At 44.7% G+C, this 25,839-nt stretch overlaps 1 protein-coding gene across 13 annotated transcripts in view; it reads left to right on the top strand.

Moving 5' to 3' along the window:
• The first annotated feature begins 4,750 nt into the window (after window positions 1-4,750).
• Window positions 4,751-25,839, top strand: part of RAD54L2 (RAD54 like 2) — a 75,070-nt gene continuing 53,981 nt past the window's right edge. For 3 of the 13 annotated variants that reach the window (XM_064156468.1, XM_064156470.1, XM_064156454.1), the window contains exons 1-4: window positions 4,751-4,971; window positions 6,104-6,270; window positions 6,381-6,527; window positions 12,257-12,352. The gene's annotated coding sequence lies outside the window, so the exon portion shown is untranslated. Of the gene's footprint in view, window positions 4,972-5,088; window positions 5,140-6,103; window positions 6,271-6,380; window positions 6,528-7,429; window positions 7,590-10,553; window positions 10,642-12,256; window positions 12,353-18,282; window positions 18,389-19,467; window positions 19,570-25,839 lie in introns of those variants that run through there. The other 10 variants (XM_064156456.1, XM_064156455.1, XM_064156457.1 and 7 more) reach the window with 10 other exon arrangements.

Genomic DNA, 25,839 nt, shown 5'->3' with positions numbered 1-25,839 from the left:
ATGAAATAAGAGCATTTTGGAGGGATAATTTTGGCATCCCCCATTGAGAATTAATATCTCTTTTTCTTAAGAGGTTTTCTCTTGATTCTGTTTCAAGTCTTCTTCAGAGAAAAATATACTGTGATCCTTCTGAGCTGTTGGACATACTAAATCACCAGTTTGACTGGATGGAGCCAAACAGAATTTTGCTTGTATTACCTTATTTGACAGCCTATGTTTTGTGTTCATTGTAATGTTTATAAGCTTATAGTAATGCAACATTACATTTAATGTAGTCTCTGGGCAGTAATCTTCGGAGAATGAAACACTGATTTATCCCAAGGAGAAGTTTAAAAAGATGGGAGTAAATTATGGGAGATGTTTATGGCTTTTACAGACTGTTTAAAGATTTTAGCAGTACAGATACAAATCTTTGAGCCAGGAAGGAAGGAGGAGGCATATTTAGCCACTTTTTGAGGCTAGCATGCTATTTTCAATAAAGCAGAGTTCTGCATTATGGCTGTGAGTACCAAGGTTTATTTGGTTTTGTTTGGATTGTGGGAGTAAAATGCTGGTCTCCTTGAAATATGTGGGGTAGTAGTGACTAAAATAATAAAGCAAAACTTCATCATGGACACTTTGAATCATCTCCATCCCAGCCTCTTCCAGCATGCTGGCTGGGATGGTTCCCATTTAGTTTTGGAGCAGACAGATACATCAGGCCATGCTGCCAGCCTGAGGAGCTCTTTGTGATACACAACCTTTTCCCAGCAGTTCATGTTAACTAGTCTTGTATTCTCCTGGGCTACAGAAAACTGCCCATGAGTGATGGGAGAATCTCTTGGAAGATGAATCCCCAAGGGAAAGCTGCAAGAAACAACACTCCCTTGTAAAGCTTGTAAAGCTGTGGGAAGCTTTACAAACCAGCTGCGGTTACCCACCACACAGGAGATGAATATTTAGTGTTTGTTTCAGAGCAGTATCTCCAGATCTAACCATACAACTCTCTGTATCTCCCCTCTACAGATAAAAATGGAATGCTGAGGTCTCACAGCTCTCCGGCTCTTCTGAACTTGTTCCCTCCTCACCTGGAGTTGATCACCATCACACTCCCAAAACCCTTGTAAAATGGGAGAGGAGAAGAAATGAGTTGCCTTACAGCCACACAAGTTCACAAAACCATTTGGCCTGCTGAACCTGGCCACAAAGACTCCACACTTTTGAGAAAAGATTTTGCTCCTGTTACAAATTCTGCTTTTTTCATTTGGTTCTCTCTAGCTTGTAACGTGTGGATTTTGTATTCAGTGGTGCTGTGCCTCATACCCTGTGTAGGAGAATATGTCCCCCTGCAGGCATTATCATACTCCACAGCTTGTGTCTCCCTTCCTCAGCAAACAGTACCTGACGTTGATAATTGCTCAGTTAGGAATAATCCCTAGAAGAGATTTGCATCTAGCTGAGAAGTTTGCTAGAAGAAAGGCTGTGGCTTCCCTCTTCCTAATGTGAGTGTCAGATGCTGCATCCTCATCCCTGAGCTGTTTTGTGGAAGGACCTTTTGACTTCACACTGTGCTTTTGCCACAGTCACAATATCCAGGTCTGTTCAGGGCCTCTCATCTCAACTTTGGTCACTTGATGGTGGGGAACTGCTAGGAGCACTTGTGTCCCAAACCTCTCAGGAATTCAGCAGTCTCCTCAAGTGTGCACCATCTGGGAGCAATCAATTTCTGCTCACATCTGTGCCCAGTCTGCAAGCGACTTTAAACATAGGGTGTGGACTGGGTGCATATGACTAAGAAAATGAAAGATGACTAAGAAAAACAAGTTTGTGTGCTGTGGAATATATTCTTCATCTGGAAACAGCTAAAGAAGTCTGCATTTCTCCTGCAAAGCCCTGAGACATATACAAATCTCCTGATAATATCAAAGCACTCTGATATTGAGCCAGAGCTCAATATGGCACACATCTTCAGAAACATTTCCACTGCCTGGTGGTCTTCCAGATGTCTGTCTCAGTGGAAAAACCTCTGTCCACTGTTTTTACTGTAAAGCAAGTGGCTGGGCAAAGGATCAATCAGGGGAGTCGCCTCCACCTGCAACCCTCTGCCCCATATCATAGCACATCAGATTTGCTGTGTCCATGAAAGCACTTGGCAGGTATATGCAGGCTTGTCCAGGTAAACTTCATTCCTATTCCTTGGCTGATCTCTAACCCTCTGCAGCTCCAGCTCCAGTCATTCTTTAGCTTCCTCTGTCTCTTCTTTTGTGTTTTTTCTTTAATTTTCCCCTAATACTTCACATCATTCTGGTTGCTATGCAGTGTTTCCAGGCTCAGCCATCTGTAACAATCCCCCACTACGGGTGTGTGCAGCTTGGCTGCAGCATGGATGCTTTGCTGATTAATTTGCCTTTTTTTTGTATAGCTATTTTGGATGCTTGAAAATAAACTGAAAATAAAACTGTTACTAATACCTTCCCTCTTCTAGCACCAATTAACTTCAGCAAATTAATCCTGTTCACAAACATCCTTTGTGTGGTCTAGACCAGGCTGTAGAGAGTAATACAAACTGTATGGCTTAATTTACTCTCCAATTCTGTTCTCACTAGTGTTGTGGAGATATGGAAGGTGGATGGAGCTGGGCAAGGAAGTAGCACAGCACAGCTGCACATCAGAAAGGGTACATTTGGACATCTGCATGGGTCATTACCCAAGGTGATGAGGGGAGACCCAGAGGCTGCTTTCCTTCACATACTAAACACATAAACCAGTCCCATGACTCTTAAAAGGCAACCATTTGCTGTTTCATGACTCCTTGGTAGTTTCTGAAAGGGAGTATTGTACAGTTCCCCAACCTCTTCCAACAGGTATTTTGTCACCTTAACTGCTATTCTGAGCTGTAAAGAACAAGTTTCCAAAAATAATTGCACAGCCTTGACTGCTTTTTCCTCCTTTCTGTCAGTGTCCTGGCTGGGCAGGTCACGCTGCATTTGAGCAAGGAAAGTCATTCACTTGCCCAGGCTCCAGCCATGCAGGTGTAGAAATTACATGTTAATGTTGATTTATGCATTTTGTGCATACAGGCAGCCCCAAGATTACCTCCTTCATGCCTACAGTTCCATAATTTCCCTGCTTAAATACATCCACCATCAAAAGTATTTTGTTAAAGCACGCTCCAGAGGCTAAGAGCCTTGCAGGAATGAAAATGTGCTTTTGAAACAGGTAATTCCTTGAGCTCCCAAACCTCAGAAACAATTGTAAAGCCAGTGGAGTCAATGAAAGGGAGAAATGCTGTTTAATGTAGTTGAAATGGTTCTTGTTTAGGGGTTGTTTTTTGTATAAATGAAGTCACCTGTAGTGGAGGAAAAGCAGACTACAATATTAAATTATTAAGAAACTCAGCCACCACCCACTGCAGGAGGGCAGAAACTGCAGAGAGTGCTGAATTACACCAGAGTGCTCCCGCAGAGCGAGGAAGCAGAAATAACTGCTGTGAAGATCCCTTCCCAAAGGCAAGAGATACTAGGACAGTAGAGCATAACACACTGTGGGGTTTAAGCACATCAGTTTCTGCCATTAGTATGATTGTGTTCATCTTCAACTCACCAATGTTTGAGAAAAAATGTTTTGGCATGAAAGAAATGTGACTAATATCTACTGGTAATAAAACACAGGAGGACATCCAAGCTGCAATGAAGAAAGTGTAGGCACAGATCAGGAGATGCCATGATTTGCATTCAAGTTGTATGGGTTTTAAAACATTAAAATGATAATTGCAGTACACAGTGTTGAGGAAACCCCTCTAGTACAAGAAGCTTTGAAAGGCAGACAGCGGGCAATAGCTGCAGAACTCAAGGTGAGATGCAACCATGGATACCAGTGGAGCGTCAGGAAAGGAGCAGCTCCTGGTGATAGTGACACTTCATTGCCTGAGCAAGCAGGCAATGTATGACCAGGGAGTGTCAGATGGTGCATGCTTCAGGACTATAATACTAAAAAAGCAGCATTACTGCTAATAAATAAAAACTGAAATTAGCCCTAATCCCTACATATAAGCTGGTTTCATAATAAAACAAAAATACAGTGATTCCAGGTGTTCTAATGAAGGAAAGATTAGCTTCCATATGAAGAACAATGAGAGTGGAAAGCATGCTGAAGGGCAAAGAGAAAAGCTAGCAGTCTTGGTTTGTGGCTGCAGATTAACAGTAAGCCTCAGATGAGTCTACAGAAGGAAGAAGCAAATGTAGGTCTTCTCACCATAAATAAAAAAACTACACTGAATTCTCTTCCCAAACCTTAATAATCCATCTATACAGCTGCTGAAAACTAAAACCTCTTTAATTATTAGTCATTTAATTGAACATATCCTTCCCTTCTTCCAAAACAAACTCCTTCCTTTACCATCCTTATGTATAAAGATAATTTCAGGATAAAGAAAGTGCAGTTGTAAAATGAGCAAAACAGAAAAATCTTGTGTCATGGGTTGAGTTGAATCTGTTGCTGTTATTCATATCATGCTGCAGTCATACTATTTCTAGCTGGTCTATAACTATCCTACTTATTAGCATAATTCATGCACAGCTCATAGTCATAGTAAAGCCCCACTATTCATCAACAGACAATCTGAGAGTAGAGGCCAACAGCTTCAATCTCAGGAAAAAGGGTAGGAACTGAGAAGCAGTCCCTCCCTTCTCTGTTAGTTAAAAAGACCTGCTGCTCTTAAAGGGACAAGACAATAGGAGCCAAGAGGACCCTGGGACCAGGAAAGCAGAGGTCTCACCAGTCAGGTGAGCCAGCTCTGTGACCCAGCTTCTCTCTCAGCAGAAGGAGGTAGCCTTCTGACTTTGGAGTGGCAGAGAAGTCTGTTCTGTCTCCAATAAGGACCAGTGAAGTTCTTGAGATGTCAAGATGGTGCCTTCTCCTCATAGCTTCCAAAGCACAAGTGGAAGCAGAGCAGTCCTGAGTAGCCCCTGGGTTTATTTTTCCATAAGGAAGGTGAGGACATGATTTTTTTTTTACCATATGTTCTCTTCTTGTCCCAGGTGAGTGAAATGTGCTGGAATAAGAAAGCCTGTGTTAGGCAGAAAAGAGTCAGTGCATTTTGGGGGCAGAGTAGGGGCGGTGGTTGTGCTGCACCTGCTAGAACCAACTGGCTTGAAAGGGGTGAGCTGATCCTAGAAAAGAGTGCTAAGATGTCTGACTTCTCAGGCTGGGTTGAGGACCAAACCTGAAGCTTAGTAAAGCTTTATTGGGAGACCATATTTTGTCCACTTACTTCTCAGTGCCTCCCACAGTATGTGGTTCTGGTTGAACCAGAAAGAAGAAAACTACGTAACTTCAAAACGTTTTAGGCCTTGCTGTGGGTTTGTTAATGGGCTTTATAGGTAATTCAGTGATGCACTTATGTGTGCTAGAGCTGCAGGTCTAATTTTGTCCCCTTCTAGAGAAGGTCTGGGTGCTGCAGATCTTCATGGGCTTTGCCGCTGGCCTCACAGTCCTTGTCCTTGTAGTTGGAAGCTAACTGGGGTGAGCACTGCTGTAGCCAAGTATACTGCTGTGGGGATTGCCAGGAGCAGCTGTGTGACTTTTTCTACGAAGTCGTTGCCTTGATTAGTTCCTAAACTTGTTACTTTTGTTTATTTAAACATACCACTGCCTTCTCTATGAGAAGCATCTGATCTTGCTCTAACTTCTGGTTAGTCTGCATATTGTCATACCTTTGCTATTCCCTTTCCTGACCCAAAACTGTAAACCTTCCTCTACAAGAGATGGTGCCTTGCCTTACCTTCCTGCTGCCTTCTCCGAGTGGCTGCTCCCAATTATCACCCAATGCTTGGCAACGGACTGTTGAAGACTGAGGAGTACTTCATGTGAGCAGTACTGTGCTGAGTTATGCAACGGCATTACAGCCCTTCCGTGCCCTAATCCTTCCCAGAGCTGCTCACCACAGGGTTAAGAAAGCAAAAGAAAAGCCAGCTGTCTAGCAGCTTCCTCTGCAGTGACATTCAGTCTCCTGAACTGGGCGGCTGCGGAGCCTGACACGAGGAGGAAGTGTTCAATGTGTTCCAGGGAATAAAGGTTGCCTTTAACTCGTTTGTAATGAAACTCACTTGTTTCTGTTCTCCAGTGTCTGGTTCTTAGCGCCGTCTAGCGGACAAAAAGGAGAAGGCTGCAGACTGAGGAGGTGAAGATGAAATGCAAGCTCATGGAGGCTGTTTATCATGAGACTGGTTAAACATCTGTGAAGCTGAGCCACAACCAGTTAAACAGGCTCCTCTGAGATGAGGGTCCCTGGTAACTCCCTGGCCGAGACCTTCATCACAAAGCTTACTGTTACAGTACGTGTGATGTTAGAAATAGAATTAATTTCTGTTTCTGAGTTTTCACTTTCCTTCTCTCTGCAGTCCTTCTCTCAGGATGCCTGGCCTGTAGGTTTCACATCACTCCTGCGAGGGACTGCTTGGGGTGCATTACTTTCTCCCACTGTGGGACCACGCAGCAAAGGAATGGTAAACAGCAAGCACCAGATGAAGAAATGAGGAAAATCTGTGGTAAGTAAAGGCACGTGTGAAAAGAGGCAACACAGCTGTGGTTACACAGGTAGTGTGATGCAAAGTACTGCTGACCAGCTAATTTCTCTAGTAAGTACGTTGTGTCACCACGGCACAGTGATGATTTCCTACTCCCTAACCCTTCACCTCTTTTAAAAGCCTTGTTGTAGGAAGAGAGTATCTAGAGCAATACTGACCTCCCAGTCAGGACGCTGAGCATCAGTTCAGTGGAGTTACTTAATGGACACTTTTGTCTGGACACAAAACTGAGGGCTGATGGCTCTGTGTATTGAGATCTAACCTGATCATTTGATCAGAGAAGTTGTGAAAGGTAGCACTGTGAAAGTGCCTTTTCCAAGCAGCATAAAACATCATAAACTGTGCCCTGCTGGACAAGAATGATGTAGCCAAGTGAAGAAGTGCTCATGGTTATGAGAGAATCAATTAGGGCACGTTGATGAATAATGCATGTGCAGCTTAGGAGGGATGGATGACATCGGTTCTATTTTTGTACTGTTAATTGAGAGTGATTCTAGGACAGAAAAAAAGCACAAAGGGAAGATGGGGAGCTTTGGGGGAGATTCTGGTTAGAGCTTCAGGGGCTGGTGGCCCACCAGCAATGTTTCCTGTCCATTAAGACACAAAAACCTCAGGAAGAGGAATTATACTAATGTCCTCTACAGCTCCTAATCCATGTAACTGATACTGCCCAAGAACCCAATTCAGACCGTAAATGATATGAGCATTTAAGAAGTTAGAAGTTGAAGCTGTTGCTTTGAAATCTGATGGTCTTTTCTGTATTAAGATAACATCTGCCTTGCTCTCTTGAGGCCCCATCATAGGGCATTGGTCAGCTCTATTCATCCCTAGCAATGAGATTCTGGCATTCTTTGGATGTGCAGGGACATCTAAAGAAGAGCTGGTGCAGTGGGGTGCTGGAGGAAGCCTAGGACCCTGGTGGGAAGTTATCTGTTGCTGCTTGTATGTGCTGAAGCTCCCTGTGTCCATGAGAAGGCCAGGTCCAAATCAAATACTCTATGGATGTTAAAGGTCTTGCTTTGGGTGAGTGCACTGGCTGGGTTTGCAAAAGCCAAGAATTCCATGTAAACTATGAAAGCAGCTGGCATAGCTGCTGCAGGCTAGAGCAGGAGTGTGGCAAAGGAGGGGTGTTCCACATCCCTTTGCTTTGGTGTTTCCCAACACACAGCTCAGGGAATTTTCCTATGCTTGGGTGGCTGCCCAGCTCAGATTAAAACTTGCTGCAGGTGCCAGCAGTATTCACTTGAGGCAAAGAATATGAGGGAAGGACAGAGGGCACACCAGTGTGGTAAGCAATCAGTGACTGGCCTGAGGAAACAAGTCAGTTTGTTGTCTGTATATCAGGTGTTGATGTGTGTTTGATAGGCTGTGAGGAGACTTCGGAGAGTTGTGTGCTCCACTCGGGTTGGGTGGGAACCACTGGACAGTGACCTGTTCTAGTGGGAGGTGCCCCTGTCTGTGGCAGGGGGTTGGAATTAGATGATCTTTGAGGTCACTTCCAACCTAAACCATTCTATGATTCTAACACCTCAGCTTCCTACCCTGTCCCAGTTCTGGTGTAACTCCAGCTTCAATGGTAGGTACTTACATTTGCTGCTTGGACTGAATGTTGGTGGTGATGTGAGTTCCTGGTGGTCTCTGCTTCGGTGTGGTGAACATGGGTGTCCCGAGGCTTCATTGAGCTACTTGCTGAGAACGCATGAGTAATGGGGAGCTGTGTGAAGCAGGCAAACACTGAAGTGGGACAAACCAAGCCAAATGCATCCGCTGGACTGTATGGATGTCTAAACACAAATGTTAATTGACTTTGAAAGATGATCGTACATTTAGAGAACCCAAGAATAATTTCTTAGGTCTGTTTTAGGTGGCTTAACTTCAGAGATATACATAGAAGGTGCTAACTGCCGGAGTGCTTGTAGGATATGCTCTTGGAGCAGTCATCCTTAGCTGGACTGTGCTTGTCAGCATTGTTGTGGAGCAAATGCCCAAAGTATGATGTTTTTAATGTTGTAAAATAGAATAAAACTCAGTAAGAACTCCTGACTTTTCTGCTGGGGGCTCTTCTGCCTGCTTTAACTTGCACTTCTTCCGCTGTGCCTCTGAGGCCTCTGCTGTCGTCCTTCTCTCGGTGTCTCCTCTTTGTGACAGATTAGGGCAAGGAAGGAAAACCTGGCATTTTCACATCAGGTTTAGTAGAAGGTCTTGTAGAAGATTCGGATGTGTCTAAGCAGAGAGAAGGATAAAAGCTTCCTATGATGGTTTTGTGAAGTCCCCTGAAGCAAACCCAGAGGTTGTGAGATGGCTCTGTGGTGTTGTGGTCCTACTCTGTATCAGCTCCAGCTTCCCAGAAGGCCAGGAGACCTCTGAAGGACGAAGGGTTTAGTTACAGCAATTATGCTCAGGCCACCACTACATATCCAGAGTCAGATACCAGTTGCCCACTGAGTTTTCATGCTCTGGATGTTGGAGGATAACCTGGGGAACCAGACAGGCACTTTCTCTGCTGGTCTTGTTCTTGTTCTTCCCTTTAGCAGAAGCAAACCCCAGGCCTCTCTGTTGTACAGGACGAGCAGCACGCTCTGTGCAGTGTCAGTGGCGTGTCCTGGCAGTGATGATGGCTATTGGCACGCTGGGCTGTGTCTGTCTGTGGGACTATGGCCAGCTGGTGGAGATGAGTGATGAGCTCCCTTTTTACTCAGTGCTTATTAGATCATATCTCAAATACTGTGTGTGGCTTTGGACCTTCATGATACGTGGAAAAGGTGAATTGGACAAGTCTTGAGGAGTCTACTGGAGTCCAATGGAGGGCCACAAAGATGCTGAGGGTACTGCAGCTTCTCTTGTACAAGGGGAGGCTGAGATACTTAAGGCTCTTTAGCTTGGAACTGAGCAGACTGAGAGGGGATCATCTCAATGCTTATCAGTATCTAAAGGGTGGAGGGCAAGAAGATAGAGCCAGACTCTTTTTGCTGGTGCCCAGTGATGGGACAAGGGGCAACAGGCACAAATTGCAACATGGGAGGCTTCATTTAAACATAAGAAAAACCCTTCACTTTGAGGGTGCTGGAGCCCTGGAGGTTGTTGGCATCTCGTTCACTGGAGAGATTTCTAGTTTGACTGGACATGGTCCTGGGTACACTGCTTTAGCAGAGGCTTTGAACTAGGTGACCTCCAGAGGAGCCTTCCAAATTCTGCCATTCCATCATTGATTCTGAGGCTGTGAAAGAGGCATAACAGGCTGAAGGAAGTTGACAGGACGAGTTGGAGAAGGGTTTGGGCTGGACTCAGTGGTATTTGTCCATCACCTGTGGGGAAGGTATGGAGGTGGCAAAGCCAGGTTCGTAGCAGGAGAATGAGGAACAGTGGTTGTAAACATCCATGAGTCTTGTGTCAGACTGGGTGTGAGAAGAGTTCTTTTCCTGGGAGAAGTCCAGCGCTGGAACAGAGCTTGGAAGCTGATGGAATTTCGTAGGTGGAGGGGTTCAGGACTTGGCAGGATGGGGCCCAGAGCTGAGCTCCGTACTGTCCCTGAGAGGGAGGACAGAGGAGAGAGCCCCTGCTGCCCCTCAACCTTTGTTACCCCGCAGTGAGCGAGTCGGACGGAGCGGCCCCGCATCCCGCAGATACCTGCTCAAGCTTCTAGCTGGGCTGTCGGGACCACCGGGCCCGCCCGAGCGGCAGATGAGGTCTGCGGGACTCCGGCGCGCCGCACCAGCGCGGAGCAGCCCCGTCGCACGGCAGGCAGGTTCTGACGGCCTCCGAGGGAAGCGGAGCCCTCGGGTCGCTCGGTTCCCGCCGTGCCGTGCGCCTGCCGCCGCCTGCCCGTCTTGTGGGGCGAGGAGGAACCTTTATCCGCCCTGCGGAACCTTTGCGGCGAAGGCGCCTGTTGCTGCCCGGGGGATCCTGCGGCTGCTCCGGCGGGGGGTGGGGGGGCCGGACGCTGGGTGATGCGGCCCCCGAGCGGCGGCTGAGCGCCGAGGCCGGGACGGAGGCGGCCGGGACGGAGGCGGGCGGGCGGCCGCCAGCCAGCTCCCGGTGCCCGTCGCGGCTCGCAGTCCCTCCGCCCCCCGCCGAGGTGAGAGCTTAGCGGGGCGGCTGAGGGAGCGCTGTCGCCGCCACAATGGGAGCGTGCCGGGAAGGGGCGCGCCGGCGGAGGCCCGTGGTCGCCCGCCCTGCCCCGCCCCACCGGGGGTGTGTGGGCAGCGGCGTGGGGCTACGGCCGCCCGCCCTGCTCCTGTGTAGGGGCTATGGCGATAGGCAAGCGGATCCTCAGGGTAGGAGTGGGGGCGGGCGGGGGATCGGCTGCTGGGCCCGAGGGGGCGGAGTAGTGGCGAAGAAGAAACGACCACCCAGTCTGAGGGGGTCTGGGGTATGTTATGGTTTCCGGGCCCGGGCGTGGGAGGGCGGTGGGGCAGCAGTCGCAGCTTCTGGGGAGCTGCCGGGCACTGCCGCCTGACATTGCCGCCGGGCCTGGGGGGGCGGGTCCCGGTGCTGGCGCGGTGGGGTGAGGGAGCTGGGGGCTGTGCGGCTGCCGGGTCAGGCCCGCGGCTGCGTCTGGGGACGCGGCTTGGGCTCAGATTGTACCCGTCCCCCCGTGCCCCGCCGGCTGCTGGGGGACCGCTGAGCCTGGGCTTTGGGACCGGTAGAGCAGCGCGGCTCGGCTCGCTCGATAACCCGCCGAGTTTGGGTCGGAGCACGGTGCGTTTCGAGGCCTAAGTGAGGTTCTGATTTAGGGGGGGCGTGGACAGGAGGCAGCCTCGGGGGCTGCACCTGTCTCCCGTGGGGTGTCGTGGCCCCTCGGGGTGCCAGTCCGACCTGGAAGGGGAAACTGAGCTGGAGGGGCCTGGCCGAGCCCGGCTTTGCCTGGGTGCAGTGGTTGTCACGCTCCTGCTCTGGCTGAACAGCAGTGATCCGTAGGACTGGTAAACAGACACGCGAAGTAATAATGTAGTGTCTGCGTGAGAGAGGTTGGTGAGCTTTGGAGGGGGAAGGCTCTGTGTATTGAGATGTTGGCTCTTCATTCTTGATCCGGTCTCACCGCTTTTTACTTTGCTCCCTCCACGGAGCAGTTTATGGGTTGCCTTTGCTGGTGGTTACCTTGGTGAATAGACATTTCGGTGCTCACATCTGAGGGACATTGGTAAGCTCAATTGATTTCTCCTCCTGCCCCGCCATCGATTTGTACAAAGCCAGTGCTTTAAAAAGTTCTTTGAACATCACTTTAGTCCACATGCAAGTGGACTAAAAAATACCAACCCTTTAAAAGGAAATAATGGGGCTCTATTTTCCTTTTTTAATGATAATAAGATGCTAATGATCACATTTGTTCGCTTTAACGTTCTTAACGTTGGGTATTCGTTGTATGGTTATCCAAGCAGCATGCTTAGTGAGTAGTAACTTAGTCCATAGGGATTCGCTGTGGAAACTTCTGTGTCGGTTTAAGCCGTTCCTGTTGCCGAGCCGAAGGTGCTAACTCCCATTCTTAGCGTAATGGACCTTGTGAGCGCTCTGTTTCAATGCAAACTCAACCAATTTAGAATCAACAAGCCTTAGTTTTGGTGGTTCTGCTCTAGGGGCAATAGCACCCAGCAGAGGGACAAAACCAAAACAGCCTTCTTAGAGCACTGCAGCTGCTTCTGATGGGAGCTCTGACCTGGCCTTGGTTTGCTAAGTGAGGCTTCTTTCCCCAGGTGTGAAGCTCTACATCCTGAATATACAGAGCAAACAACGTAGCCTCTTATCCTGCGACCTTGTCAGCATCAGAATACAGGGGCTGTTCATTAACGGTAGGTGTTGAATATCACATTTCCAAGAAAAATGCAGTTGCTGCTTTAAGGAATAGCTGTTGTGGACCTGTGATTTTTTTTTTTCCCAGGGTTGGCAGTGTCTCAGACTGAATAACACCTTCTCCTTCCCCCCAAAAAAGCAGATTATTTAGCCATTGTCTTCCCCCTGTGTTCCACTCAGGTGATTGGTTAACTCCTGCATCTCTAAAATACCTTGAAATTTTGCTTTTGATACTTGTATTGCAGATCTGGATGAGAACATCGTGCTCTTTTGAGGAGGAGACCCAATGTATTTCCATCTCTTGAGTAGTGGTTGCATTTCAGTGGATATTTGAAAAGTATAACATTTGGCATAGAAAATTGTAACAGCCATTATAGTATTCTCTGGGGTCCATACTGATGTCACAGAATGATTCATGTTGGAAAGGGCCTCAGGAGGTGTCCAACTTGCCGCTCAAAGTGGGTTCAGACAAGGGCTTTATTCGTTCAGGTGTTAAACCCTCCAAAACTGAAATCTGACCGATCTCTGGGTCCTTGTTCCAGTGTTTGACTGTCCATGCAGGGAAAAACCTTTATGTAAGGTCACAACCTTCACTGTTGCATCTTGTCTCGTGTCCTTGTGTCACATGCCTCTGTGCACAGCCTTCCATCTTGATAACCTCTGTATAGGTATGGGACATCTGCTGTCAGGTCCCCAAAGCCTTTTCTTCTCCAGTTTGGACAACCCCGTCTCTGACAGCCTCCCTTTACACAGTGTCTCAGTAGCCTTCCATGAAACTCACTCTGGTTTATCTATGTCTTTTATGTACTGTAAATGTCCAAAACTGCACGTGGTGTTTCAGGTGGGTCTGAAAAGTACCCTGTGAAAGGATGTGACCACTTGCTTAGATCAGGCAGGCTGTGCTCTTGTTGATACAGCCCAGAGTGTTGTTAGCTTGCATCACTGGCAGGGCGCACTGCTGACTCACGTTTAGCCTGCTCTCCACCATGCATGTGTTTGTGTGTAGGTATGCATATATGTGTATACACACAGAGCCCTTGTCTCTCTTGCTTCTGTCATGCATCTCTGAAAGAGCCTCGTTGGGGTGTGTGTGTATATACATGTACATGTGTACACATACACACCTGCATCAAGTTACACTTTCTACAGCACTGAACAGTAGTTCTTCCATCCTTTCCCACTCATTGCAGTTGCTGCTAGTGGTACTTGTTGGCTACTTGGCTTTTCCTAACTCCGCTGCTGTCACACATACCCTGACTTGTGCCTCCCAGCTAGCAAGTCTGCCTGTTGCATTGCCTTCACTTTGTTTCTCTGATTTCATTGCTTTAAATCTCTCTTTGAGATGTGTCAGAGTACTAGGTTAGAAAGGGAGTGGTAGTGGAGCGAAGCTTTCCCAGGAAGATTGCATTGAGTCCCATTTGATCAGCTTCAAATCTTGGATGTAATAATGTAGGAAACCTGTTTTCAGATTCTGTCGTTTAGGGATGTGAGTTACATGAAACATTTCTATGCAGTGTTTTTAAGAACACAGCTGCAGTGCAATTATGTTGATGTAGTTTCTTGAACTTCTCTCCTTCAGATGCTTAGAAGCTTTTGGGAGATAGTACCTTGCAGGATAAATATTTTCTGCTACCCATGTTTCCAATTTTCAACTTAATTCTGGAGACCTTAGTTCCTGCGGAGGTTAAGCACCATTTGGTATTCCTAGATGTTTGCTACAGGAAGAGTTTTGAGATGTGTGTTTTCTGTTTACACAAAATAATTTCTACATAGTATTTTCCTGATTGTCAAGTATGTTGAGTTAATTACACCTGGGTTTGTTTCCTATGCTGATTGCATGCCAGAAATTTGTTGTGTTTAAACAACATTCTTAGTTATATAAAAATAGAAGAATGTATAAAGAGCTGTGGTTCCCCCTGCTCCCCCAAATCAGTGTTTATTAAGTACTGGCACCAAAACAGAAGAAGCAGAAATCGATGTTTAGATCTGGACTTGGAGAATGGCATATGTAGACTCTGATATTTAGGTAATTTGAAACAGTGAACATTTAATTTCGTGGCAGCTTTTAGAAACCTTGAGATTGGTTTCTGGGGTTTTATGCTTATTAAGAAATAGAATCTTGAAGATGAAGGAGATGATAAAGAAACAACATTTAATGTTTGAGAAAAGGACAGAATTAGCTGATGAAGTCCAGTATCCTTACATACAGTGAGGAGGAGGAAGATGGGATTACAGGTAGCCATGAGAGAAAAATTGTTGCACAGACACCTTTGGAGGCTGGCTGGACTCCTGAGAATATGGTGATGGGGTTTTGTGGTTGCTTGTTTTTTTCTAAGTCATTGTTCTTAAAGTCAGCAGCTACCTAATGTAAAAGAAAAGTGCTGATTGATATTTTGTATGTGCTACCCAGTAAATACTAATTGCACATATTTGCTAACAAAATGTGTATCTCTGAAACAGGTTTGGAGGAAAAAGAAAAACAGGGATGAAAAAGTATCCATTGCTTTCAGCCATGCAGATATAGAACCTGCTAAGAATTGTTGCCTTTAATAACATCTCAAAGTATAGAAAATAGGCTTTTAGAAATTCTTGAAGGTCAGATACAGCATTGACTCAGTTTTATGTTTGAAGTGGAATAGTAGAATGGCAGTTTAGTCTTGCAAGTGAGACTGATTCAATGCTATTGTAATGTCACAGCAACTGTGACAATTTAAATCTTGATTTTGCTCAGTGGTAATGTGGACTTGGGGTCAGTCTGACACCTCCAGAAATCTTGTGGCATTTTGAAGGTAACTAGAGTTCACTTGAAGTGTGGGAGGGGAAGTATTACATCACATTAAATTCAGTAACAGCATTTTCAGCATGCTCTGTAATGCGCAAGTAGGAGCAGTGATTTAAAGTTCTCTGTAGTTGCCTCTTAGCCTTTCCTAAAGCTGCCATTCTGTGGCTGTATCGGCAAGTTTGAATGCAGAAACAGGGAAAGGAGGCATGAAACTACTTATGTATTAGCAAGAGATGATTGTTCACACATCAGAGAAGGCTTAAAGGCTGGTACATACCTCACTGGAGGAAGCATTGATTCTGTGCTCCAAAGTGCTGAATAACTTGGTGACTGAAGATAGCCTTGAAAATACTAAGATTTTAAAAATCTTGGGAAATAAGAATTCTTAAGAGGAAGACATTTCACCAGTTGGTTTGAAACAAAGCTGAAGAAATCTATTAGATGCTATCAGTCTGGTTTGTAGTATAAACACTAAGTACAGTATTCAAACCTTGTAAGCAGTGCCCTCTCCTACTGTCCTCAATCCTAGGAGGGGTTTGTGAGCTGCCAAGTGCAGTTACCATTAGTTTCTTGAACACTTTTTTGAGGAGGAGAGTTGATGGGATAGATGAATCAGCTTCTTGCTCTTATGACTTGATGTGACTGTGTTCTCCTCTTCCTCTACAGGTGCACACATGTATTGGTGGAAGTATTAGTAGGTGTAGTACATTGTTACAAAAAACTTCCTCCTGCTATAATTGAAATCGTTAACTGAGGATTAAGCACATTAAGAGAAGCTTTCTTCAGCCACTGTACTGGTTGCTTTTGCTGGCAGATAAGTAAAAAAAAACAAAGCTGGGAATGCTCAGTGTACCACAGCCTTTCTTATGTTACAGGTACATCAAAATGTATGCTGAATGTGAGGACTGTGATTGAGGACTAGCATACAGTTTACACAACAAGAGAGCATTAAGAGAGGTACTAAACGTATAAAAGCAATTTAAGGAGGTTTTGTAGTGATTTGGCAGATTACAGGCAGATACCTTTAGCATTCTCTGTGGAAAGCTAGCTTGAGCTAATTAACGAAGAGCTGGAGCTATATGTGACCAGAACTGATTAACAGAAACCACAAAACTTTTTTGTGACAGAGCCAATGTGACTGATGAGGTACAAAGAGTTTGTAGGGCAAACATGCCATAGTTGTTGAAATATGGTGGAGGTGACATGATCTTGTATTTTCTTCCCTTGGTGATGAAAATTGTTACCTGTTTTTTTTTTTACTTGAGAATAAACCTTTTCCAGCCCATCAGAACTATGGAAAGAATGTTTTAGAGATGTCATAATTCATCAAAGATTTTTCTGCAGACTGAGAAACTCATTGTTACCCTGGATATCAGCATCATTTAAGTGTGGGTTATTGTATTTTGAGTTGTTGAATCCAGGATAAATAGGTTGTTAAAGTGTATGAGTTCCGTATGAATTGCTCTAGCTGTGTGTTGCACTCAAAGGCTAACACAACAGCAACAACAACCAACCAACAAAACAAACAAAATCTATGAACCTAAAAAAACCTGGAAAGGGACTGTGGGGTGGGGCTGCTCACACAGTTTGCTAACATGGAAAATAGGATGCTGCCAAAAAAGGAATTGGTCGTGAAGGGCTGGTAGCAGGATTTACTCAAAATCAGTGAAGTAAAGAAATTGTTACATGGCTGGTGAGTGCCAGTGCTCTGGAAAATCACAAAATTGTAATTAAAGCTCTTGTATCAACCATATACTTAAGTATGGGTTTTGTGTGTTAATTGTGTTCCCAGACCTCCTCTAGTGATAAGCAATGAGGGTGTTGTTGAAAAGTGAATCTTGTTCAACAGATGTGGTTTCAGGTACAGTCAGTGAGTCAAAACCTAGATTAAAAATAGTAGATGTGGAAAGCAGAAAATGAATGGAGGGCTTTCCAGGGACTTATGGTAGGTCCAGGGCTTCGTAGTATTTTTATCAGTGGCCTGGAAGAAAACACAAAATTAGAGCTGATAAAATTTGTGGATTATGTAAAGGTTGTGCTGAGTGGTGAAGCATGAAGAAGGAATAGCAGCTTAAGAGTCTCCTCTGAACTGTTTGGGTAACTGGGTCTAGTATGGCCAAATATGTTTTTATAGAGCTGCAGCACAAAGTTGTATGTGTTGCAGGCAAGACTGGAGGCTGTAGATCTAGAACAAAGAACTGTGCTTCCAGAAACCAGTGACCTTGGCATGGATGGGAGAGGCAGAGCAGATGTATGGCAATATGTGAGTCCTCAGAGTAACACTGTAGGTATGAGGGCTACTAAAGTAACCTAATTACTTTTTAAATACTAATGTGTATGCATAACAACAGGAAATACTGGGTAAGGACCTCCAGGCATTGAGTCCAACTCCCCTGCCAAAAGACTCACTTAGGGTAGTCCAAACAGGAACACATCCAGGTGGGTCTTGAAAGTCTCTAGAGAGGAGATTCCACAACCACCCTGGGGGTCACGCATAAAACTTTTCTTCAGGTACTCATTCAGTTTAGCTCATCATGAGGTATTTAAAAGTTTCTCTATTTTCTTTGGGCTAATAGGCTGTGTACCAACAGGCTCTTTAATTTAGTGGAAAAAGATATGCTAGGAGCCAGTGCTTGGCAGTTAAACTGATTATTTCAAATTAGGAAAAAGGCACAGATTGTTAACAATGAATGTGATTAACCACTGAAGACATTAAGAAAGATACTCATAACTGTTAAGGGAAATTAGGATGTCTCCATCTCTTGAAGTCATCAAGTCAGGATGAAATACCGTTTGAAAGATATGCATGAGGAGTATTTGCACATGTAGACTGTACGTGTAGGTGTAAATGTACAGGTGTAGATGCCACCACCACCCAAGTACAGGAGTATTCACACATGCCAAACAGATCTTGCACAGTCCTGTTCAGACCAGATCTGTCTACTTGCCCAAATTGGAGTTAGTCAAATGCTCTGATTTATGATAGTTGCTCATTTATAGTATTCCTTTAAGTCTATTAAGTATACATTTGCTGTCAAGGGAATAAATTTGCTTATATGAACCATGCACTTGAGTGACATCGAATGTCTGTGGCCTTTTTGTGTTTTGTTTTTTTTAGGGAACATTGTCATTTTTGAGGATTGGGGAAGGGCAGGGATAGCTGTTTGATTTCCTGAACAAACTGTGGAGTATCTGCCCCAGTCTTCTTCAAAAAAGTTACAATGTGCACTGAAATCTGATCACTGGTAGAGAGGTAAACTTAAAATGGCTTGTTGTGATAGGATGGAATTTAAGCTTGATGAGGGTGGATTTTGAATGGATATTAGAAATTTTTGTCCAGTGAGAGTGGTGAGATACTGAAACAGGTTGCTCAGGGAGGTTGTGGTTGCCTCCTTCCTTAAGGTGTTCAGAGCCAGGCTAGATGAGGCCTCGAGCAACCTGGTTTAGTGGAAAGTGTCCCTGCCCATGGCAAGGGGGTTGAAAATAGATGATCTTTAAGGTCTCTTCCAACCCAAACCATTCTATGGTATTGTCAGTGTTGAGGGAGTGCTCATGGTGGCAAGGGTAGTTTTAAGTGTGAGTGCATGAAGGTGCAGTGTCTTGTGTTTCTCTGCCAGTATGAAATTGGTGTATTTATTGTCCACCAAAAGAAATGTTTCTGTTGTGTCCTTTCTGCCAAAGAGGTGAAGGATGTAGAGATGGGGGAAAAGAAGAGCTGTGAGTATTCTCCTACCTTGACCATTGTGGAGACAAATGCCTGTGGATTCTTAGTAGGCCATCAGGACAGTTGGTTTGGAATGTTTTCCTAAACCTTTCTGGGACTGTGGTAGGTACTAGTCCAGTTGTGACAACTGACAACAGCTTCTGATAGGCACCTTTCCAGACATCTTGATCTTTTCTGCCATCACAGGACAAGTGCCTACTAGTCATGTGAACAGAGGAAGGGCCATGGAAAGCAGAGCCTGCAGAATGCTTTGCTTCTAGCAGGTTGCTCCCTTGACATCAGTAGGCAATGGGTGCATACACTGAGCAGTGCTTGTGCCGGTGTTTCCAGCAAGCATCACACATGGTATGTGCAGTGCTCTGGTCTTGGGAAAGGGCAGGTGCTACAGTGAAGAACATTCTTATCTCTGAAAGAGACTGTGCTGCTAGAACTTTTTCCAGCCAAGTGCTACCTTTCCCCCTTTGCTGCGTATATTATGATTTCATTAAGACAAGGACGGTCTTGTGTTCAGTTTGTGCTCTTGAGTTGTCCTGTGCAGGAAAACATACAGATAAAATCCTTTTGTTGAGGGAAGAATTTTAATCTTTGAATTTCCTTGCCTTTTGTAGGGAGTGTCTCTCTCCTTTTGTACCCCTGGAGCTTCTTACTGTTATCTTGTCTGACCCATTTTGCTGACAAAAAGAAGGCAATGAAGGGAGAGAGAAGTGGTTGTAAGTGAACAGTTTCTTTACTTGCAGTCTTAAAATTACTTTAAAAACATCTTCTAACTTCTCTTTGCAGTTGCTTCTGCTCTAGAAGTGTTTAATGTTATAAAGTCCTTCATCTTGTATGTCTTTTCTCCTTTCCTATGGCTCTTGTAGGCAGTTTCATCACTGAAGGGCTGGTGGATTCTTGGGGGCGTGGGGTCTAATGCCTCACTGGACAGTTAATACAGCTTCTTATGTGGCTCTAGGATTTTGGCAATTGCCAAGCAGAAGGCAGCAATGATGAGTTACAGTCATAGTCTAGGCAAAATTTTTTTAACTCTTTGTGTCATTTTGGAGGGCTCTTGGCCTCCACAACAGACAAGACTTGGGAGGACACAAAGCTTAAACTCAAGGCTTCTTATTCACATTTTTTTTCCTTTTTCTTTTTTTTTTCCCTCTCAAAGATAAATTATTGTGAACTAGAATGGTTCTGAAAGTAACAATTTAAGTTTTCCTTAAAATGTACTGTCACTTTTGCTGGAGTTCACTAGTTTTTCAAGCCTTACTGCTTTAAATATGATTGTTATTACTTTTGTGCAAAAATTACACCACAAGAACTGGAATAGAGTGAGAGATTAAATTGAAGAAGCTGCAATTTAGCTAATGTTTTTTTCCTGATTTCCTGGGGAAAAAACCTCCAGACTGATGAAAAAAAAAAAACAAAACCAAAAACCAAACAAAGAAAAAAGCCAAACCAAAAACCCCACCCCAAAACTCTGAATACGAATGTTCTTTCTAGATTTACAGAAATAAGAAATCTTCCCTTTGAGCTTCATTGTGTATATTTTTTTTAACTCAGTCAAAAACTTCTCACCTTTGCCTTGCAGGAAATGGATATGAAAGTTGAAAATTATTATGCTTTTTTCTTGAATAAAGATAATTTTGCTATGTCACCTTCATTGGTTACTGTCTTTAGTTTTTAGGTTAGTTATGTTGTATATGCGAGCCGGGAGGAACTCAAGACTACCCTGTGAGCTTTTTGAGTTCTTACAGCTTCTAGGTTTTGCTTTCTTCATGGGTGGCTTTTTGATTTGTGTTTACTGTCTGAGAAAATAAAAAGGCACAGTAAAAAGAAGGATGGGGCAAAGGGGAAGCAAACAATGTTTGGCTCTGTGAAATCCCATCATTTTCATGCTGTTGCTCCCTGCGAGTATTATCAGCTAGCTGTACCTCTCTCCTTATTTATGCCAGAGAGGACTGAGGGGAAGCAGAGTGAATTGTCCAGGAGTTTGGATGAGATTTTGGGGTTGGGGGAAGGATTGTAGAAGGCTGAAGGAAGCAATTGTCTTTTTATTTGTGTACTAAAAATTAGCCCTCGATCTCTAGCCAAGGGCATTATGGCCAAAGCAATTTGCTCTTCATATAGGGTTAAAGAAATTAACCTTTGTTAAAGGGGAAAGAGGGTCTTTGTTCAGGAACTTGCAGGGCTCATTGACAGGGCTTTAAACTAAACTTGAAGGGTATGGGATGTAATGTCAGACTTGTCTGTGGCAAGCTGTGAGATGACAAGCCATGGTTAGTGGGACAAAGTGCTAGCAAGGGCCTTCAACCTGTTCCTTCAACAGTGGGGACACTGCAGCACACTTGAAGTGTTAGAAATGAACCAGGGGATCCTGAGGTAATAGGAGCCAGCAGGGAAACATTGATGAAATGCCTCAAAGGGTGTTCCTGTGAGAAGGTGATGCTGTTGACAGCCAGCTGAAGTGCTATGGGCATTAAACAGAAGGAGCTGCAAGCTGCCATGCACCATCAAGGAATGGATCCTGCCATGAGCAGGTTAAAATCTTACGGGTAAGAATTGGAGACCGAGGCAACAAAGGGAACCTTTGTATCTGCTACAGGCCACATGATCAAGGGTAGCCTATTGGTGAAGCCACCACCCTAGCTTTAGGTGGTGTTGCACTCACAGGCTCTCATCCTGCTGGGGCTACTCAAACACCCCAACATCTGCAGGGAAAAGTAGCATGGTCAACTGTAGGCAATCCAGGAGGCTCCTGGCCTGCATGGCAGGTAATTTCTTAAGCCAAGTAATACATAACCTTACCTGAGGGCCTGATGATCACCAATACAAGTGAGGTAATTGGGTGACTTCCAGATTGGAAGCAGCCTGGCCTGCAGTTCTTCAAGGCATTTGTCCCTAGCACCCCCTGGGAAAGGGCCCTCAATGACAAGGGTACAGAACAGAGCTGGCTGTGTAAAGGGTCCTACACTTGGATCAGTGCAACCTTCAGTATCAACACAGGCTGGGAGATGATGCAATTGAGAGCAGCCCTACAGAGAATGACTTGAGGGTACTGGTGGATTAAATGCTGGGTGTGTGCTAACAGTGTGCATTCTGCGCTGGTGACACCTCATCCAGAATACTGTGTCCAGCCCTGAAGCCCTCAGCACTGGGACATAAAGCTATTAAAGAGGGTCCAGAGGAGGGCCACAAAAATGATCAGAAGTCTACAACACCTCTCTTATGAAAAAAGTCTGAGAGAGTTGCGGTTGTTCAGCCTGGAATAAAAAAAGGCCTTAAGGAGACCTTGTTGTGACCTTTCTGTATGCAAAGAGGCTTGTTAGAAAGATGGGGACAGACTTTTTAGCAGGGCCTGTTTTGAGAGGACAAGGGGTGGTGGTTTAAAACTAAAGGAGGGAGATTTAGACTAGAGAGGAAGAAATGTTTTAGTTACTCAGGTGGTAGATCCCTTATTCCTGTAAACATTCATGGTGAGATTGCGTGGGACTATGAGCAACCTCCTCTAGCTGCAGATGGCCCTGCTGGCTGGAGAGTGATTGGACTAGATGACCTCCAAAGGTCCCTTCCAACCCAAACGCTGTATAAAGTTCTCTGTCGTGGTGCAGATTCCATTGCTTCCCTTTGTAACCACAAATAAGTGTGCCTTTCATGAGTCCCATGTGACTGAATTTAGGGAAGGACCTGCCCTGACCTGGAGAAATTTCTGCCACTGCTAGTTGCCAGTTTTGCTGGGTCAGGGCAGTTTATTTTCCTGCTCCTCAGAACAGAGCCTTGTCCTTTACTTGCTCCTTTAGTGCCAGTTCCCACATGTGAGTGCAAGGACCTGTTCATAGAGGCTGTCATTACATATGCTGGATGTTAAGGACTTGCATCAGGAGGTCTATCTATATTTTGCTTTTAGTTTAAAAACATTTGCTATGGGGAAAGAGATGTGCAAATCAAGGGTGTCTTAAGTGCATGATGTAATTCATGATACTTTTGCCCTTTGAGTGGCAATTGCATTGATTTTTCAACAAAAAAAACAAACAGCCCAAATAAAATGAACTTCAGAAATAGAGACCTCTCCACAGAAACCATGTAGTGATGCCATGATTATTTAAAGAAAGATGAGAGGATTCAGTATGAGAATGTTCATGTCTCACCTCGGGTGCATGCACCATCCTTTTGACTGGTGATCATAGTGAAGGTAAGGAAGCTTTGTCACAAGGGCCATCTCAAATCAAAATACTCTCTGTGCCCTCTACTTGAACAGCATTTTGGCTGCCTAGACCATGGTCCTGTGGGACTGTGCCATCTTGGTCAAGCAATACCCAAGCTGCTCGTTTCCACCCTCTGCATGTTTTTTTCCTTAGTGCCCATACAGCTGTTTGTGCAGCTTTGTAGTAAATTGTATTTGGGAACTGAGTTTTACTTGCAGGTTGTTTTTCAGCAGAATCAGTTTCGTGTCCAGCCATGCGGACAGTTGTGCTGGCGCAGCGCAGCGTGGGAGTAGGGTGCTAGTGGGAAAGAGCAGCTGCTGCAGAGACGGCGTCAGACACGGGAGGCTGCGAGCAGCAAGAGGGAAAATGGGTAATTTAATCAAGGCCAAATGTTTATTGCCCTGCTGGTGCCTGTGAAAGCTGAACACTGTCTGTCAATGTCAGGGCATGTCGCTGCCTCTCTAATTGATGGGATTAGCATCAGATTTTGATTGCCATTTTCTGTTTATCGTTCTCTTTTGTCTTTGCATTTATTATTTGCATCACTCACTGACAAAGGTGAAAAAACCCAACATTCTTCACGTACTGTAACTGTCCAGGAGTTCAGCTTACTTTGCAGCATCATTACTTAACACCTGTGTGAAAAGGCAGCTGATTGTGGCTTCTCCTTTCCAAAAGCAGTGCAGCACTGAATGTGCCTTCTAAAAAACAGTGCCAGGGTTATGGAGTGCACTTCTGCCACCAAACATGAGCTTCTGGGCAGAGGAAATAAGGAAAGTCAGATTGTTTTTGCAGGGGATGTTGGGGTGTGGGAGAGAGCATGAACAAAGAATATTTTCTTAAATCAAGAAGTTGTTGGGGTGATGTCATCAGCTGGGATTTAAGTTTCTCGTGCATAGGTGTCAACAAATTGAGGGACCCAACCAAAAGATGAGCCTTAAAGAATCAGTGCCTTTCAGCACTCCATGTATGAAGCATGCTCCAGGCTCTAAACAGGATGGAGCAATTGCCTTGATAACTGGATGGTAAGATGACTGTTTTATGGAATAGAGAAGATTTGGGGTTGAGGAAGCTAGCTGCTTCTGAGATATTTGAGGAAAGTCTGTATTCCAAAGAGACTCCTGATTTTTCCCGCAGTTCTGGGAAGAAAATTTCCAGGGGAAGATGGGTTTTCCTGGGGGGGGGGGGGGAGGGGTAAGCTCTTAACTCTGGACAGTGCATAGTAAGATTTACCCGTGCCAGTATTTTGAAGTTTCTGTCCCTTCTAACTTCATATCCTGTTCTCCAAGGAATGCGAGTAGCTAAGGTTTTTATTATGTGATCTGAGTTTGTTTATTCTCTAATGACAATAGTTAGCTGCTTGAGAGGAATTAGACCCAGATAACAAGTAGAGAACACTGAGGAAGTGGGTGATGTGCTTAGTCATGCAGGCTCTGTAAGAGAATTGTTTCACTGACACTCTCTTTAAAAAGAAATTGTTTAGAGGTACCTTTTTGTCCCTCCTGTACTTAGCATGGCACTTGTGAAAAACAAGAGAGAAGGTCTGATATTTCAACTGAATCAATACTTCTGGTCAGTGAAATGCTTATTTTAACTGAATGAGATACAGAGTAGTTGGCCTCTGCTGCCAGTGTGGAACTCTTTTGTAAATATAGCTATACTTTGCTGTGATGAGAAGTGCATCCTCTAGAAAGACCTCCTTCATTCCTAACAGAGAGAGAAAATTAATGAAACTGAGTGAGATTTTTACAGCATTGCCAGTAAATCTGCTCTAGAGGTGCTATGTGGCTGGCCTTCTCTGTTAAAGGATGCTATTAAGTATACCCAAGAGCTCCCAGCAAAAGAAGTTATAGGTGCTATTCAAATGTCAGAATTCAGATCAAGAATTTCTACAGTTAGACTAATGAGTAGCTTCAGTAAATTGACTTGGCAACTTCGAATCAAGACTGGTAATTCAACAATCCTACTAATAATTCAAGAGGAATGGAGGATAAATAAAGATGGGGCAAGAAATTTCATTCCTATTTCATTTTGGGAGAGATCAGCAGCTGAGTGTAGGGATGTTCACTTCTTCCAGCATATGGTCCCCTTCACTTGGGATGGTAATGTGTCACCAGGACACTAGAACTGCCTCGCCTGCAGTTCCTTCTGTACTTGCTGGCTGGGTACAGCTGCCAGTCAAGCAGCATTTGCAACGCTAAATGAGCTTTGATAGAAAAAGTGGTCACTTGAGGGAAGCCATTGACTGAAACTCGTGCTTAACTTTGAAAGAAAGAATACCCAGAAGGTTGTGGGTTTTTTGAAGATCACAGCTGAATGCTCTTTATCATTCTGCTTCTGGATCTTGGAAGCCTAACATTTGTATTCTGACTGGGTATGGATATCTGTACAGCATTTTTTCTTCAGGAAGTACAAGTAAGACAAAAGATGTTCCTAGCATTTATGAAAGCATTTCCTTTAAGTGAATGATACATTTGGGAGATAGTGACATTTTCAGTCTCAAAGAGTTGTGTCTGCTAGCCAGCAGCTACTTCTGTAGATGACTGTTGTGGTGCTTATTCACCATACAGTGTTTTGTAATAACTTCTAATGTGTCCCTTTTCAGTTGCACCATCCTGTCATAGCACTGGATGTGCTTCTGCCATTTGTAATAGCAGTTGGTGTCCTGTTTAACCTATGCTGGGACTGGTAGTCAGCTATGTGTACCACAAGGGTGTGGTGACCCACAGGATATATTACCTTCCTCTGAAGATCTGTGTGTCCTTAGCCAAACTGATACTGTGCTGCTTTTAA

This window comes from Pogoniulus pusillus, chromosome 16 (genome assembly GCF_015220805.1).
Source record: "Pogoniulus pusillus isolate bPogPus1 chromosome 16, bPogPus1.pri, whole genome shotgun sequence".
In the NCBI taxonomy this organism is placed as follows: Eukaryota; Metazoa; Chordata; class Aves; order Piciformes; family Lybiidae; genus Pogoniulus; species Pogoniulus pusillus.
The sequence above is the reverse complement of the archived record's forward strand: the minus strand, read 5'-3'. Positions and strand labels throughout refer to the sequence as shown.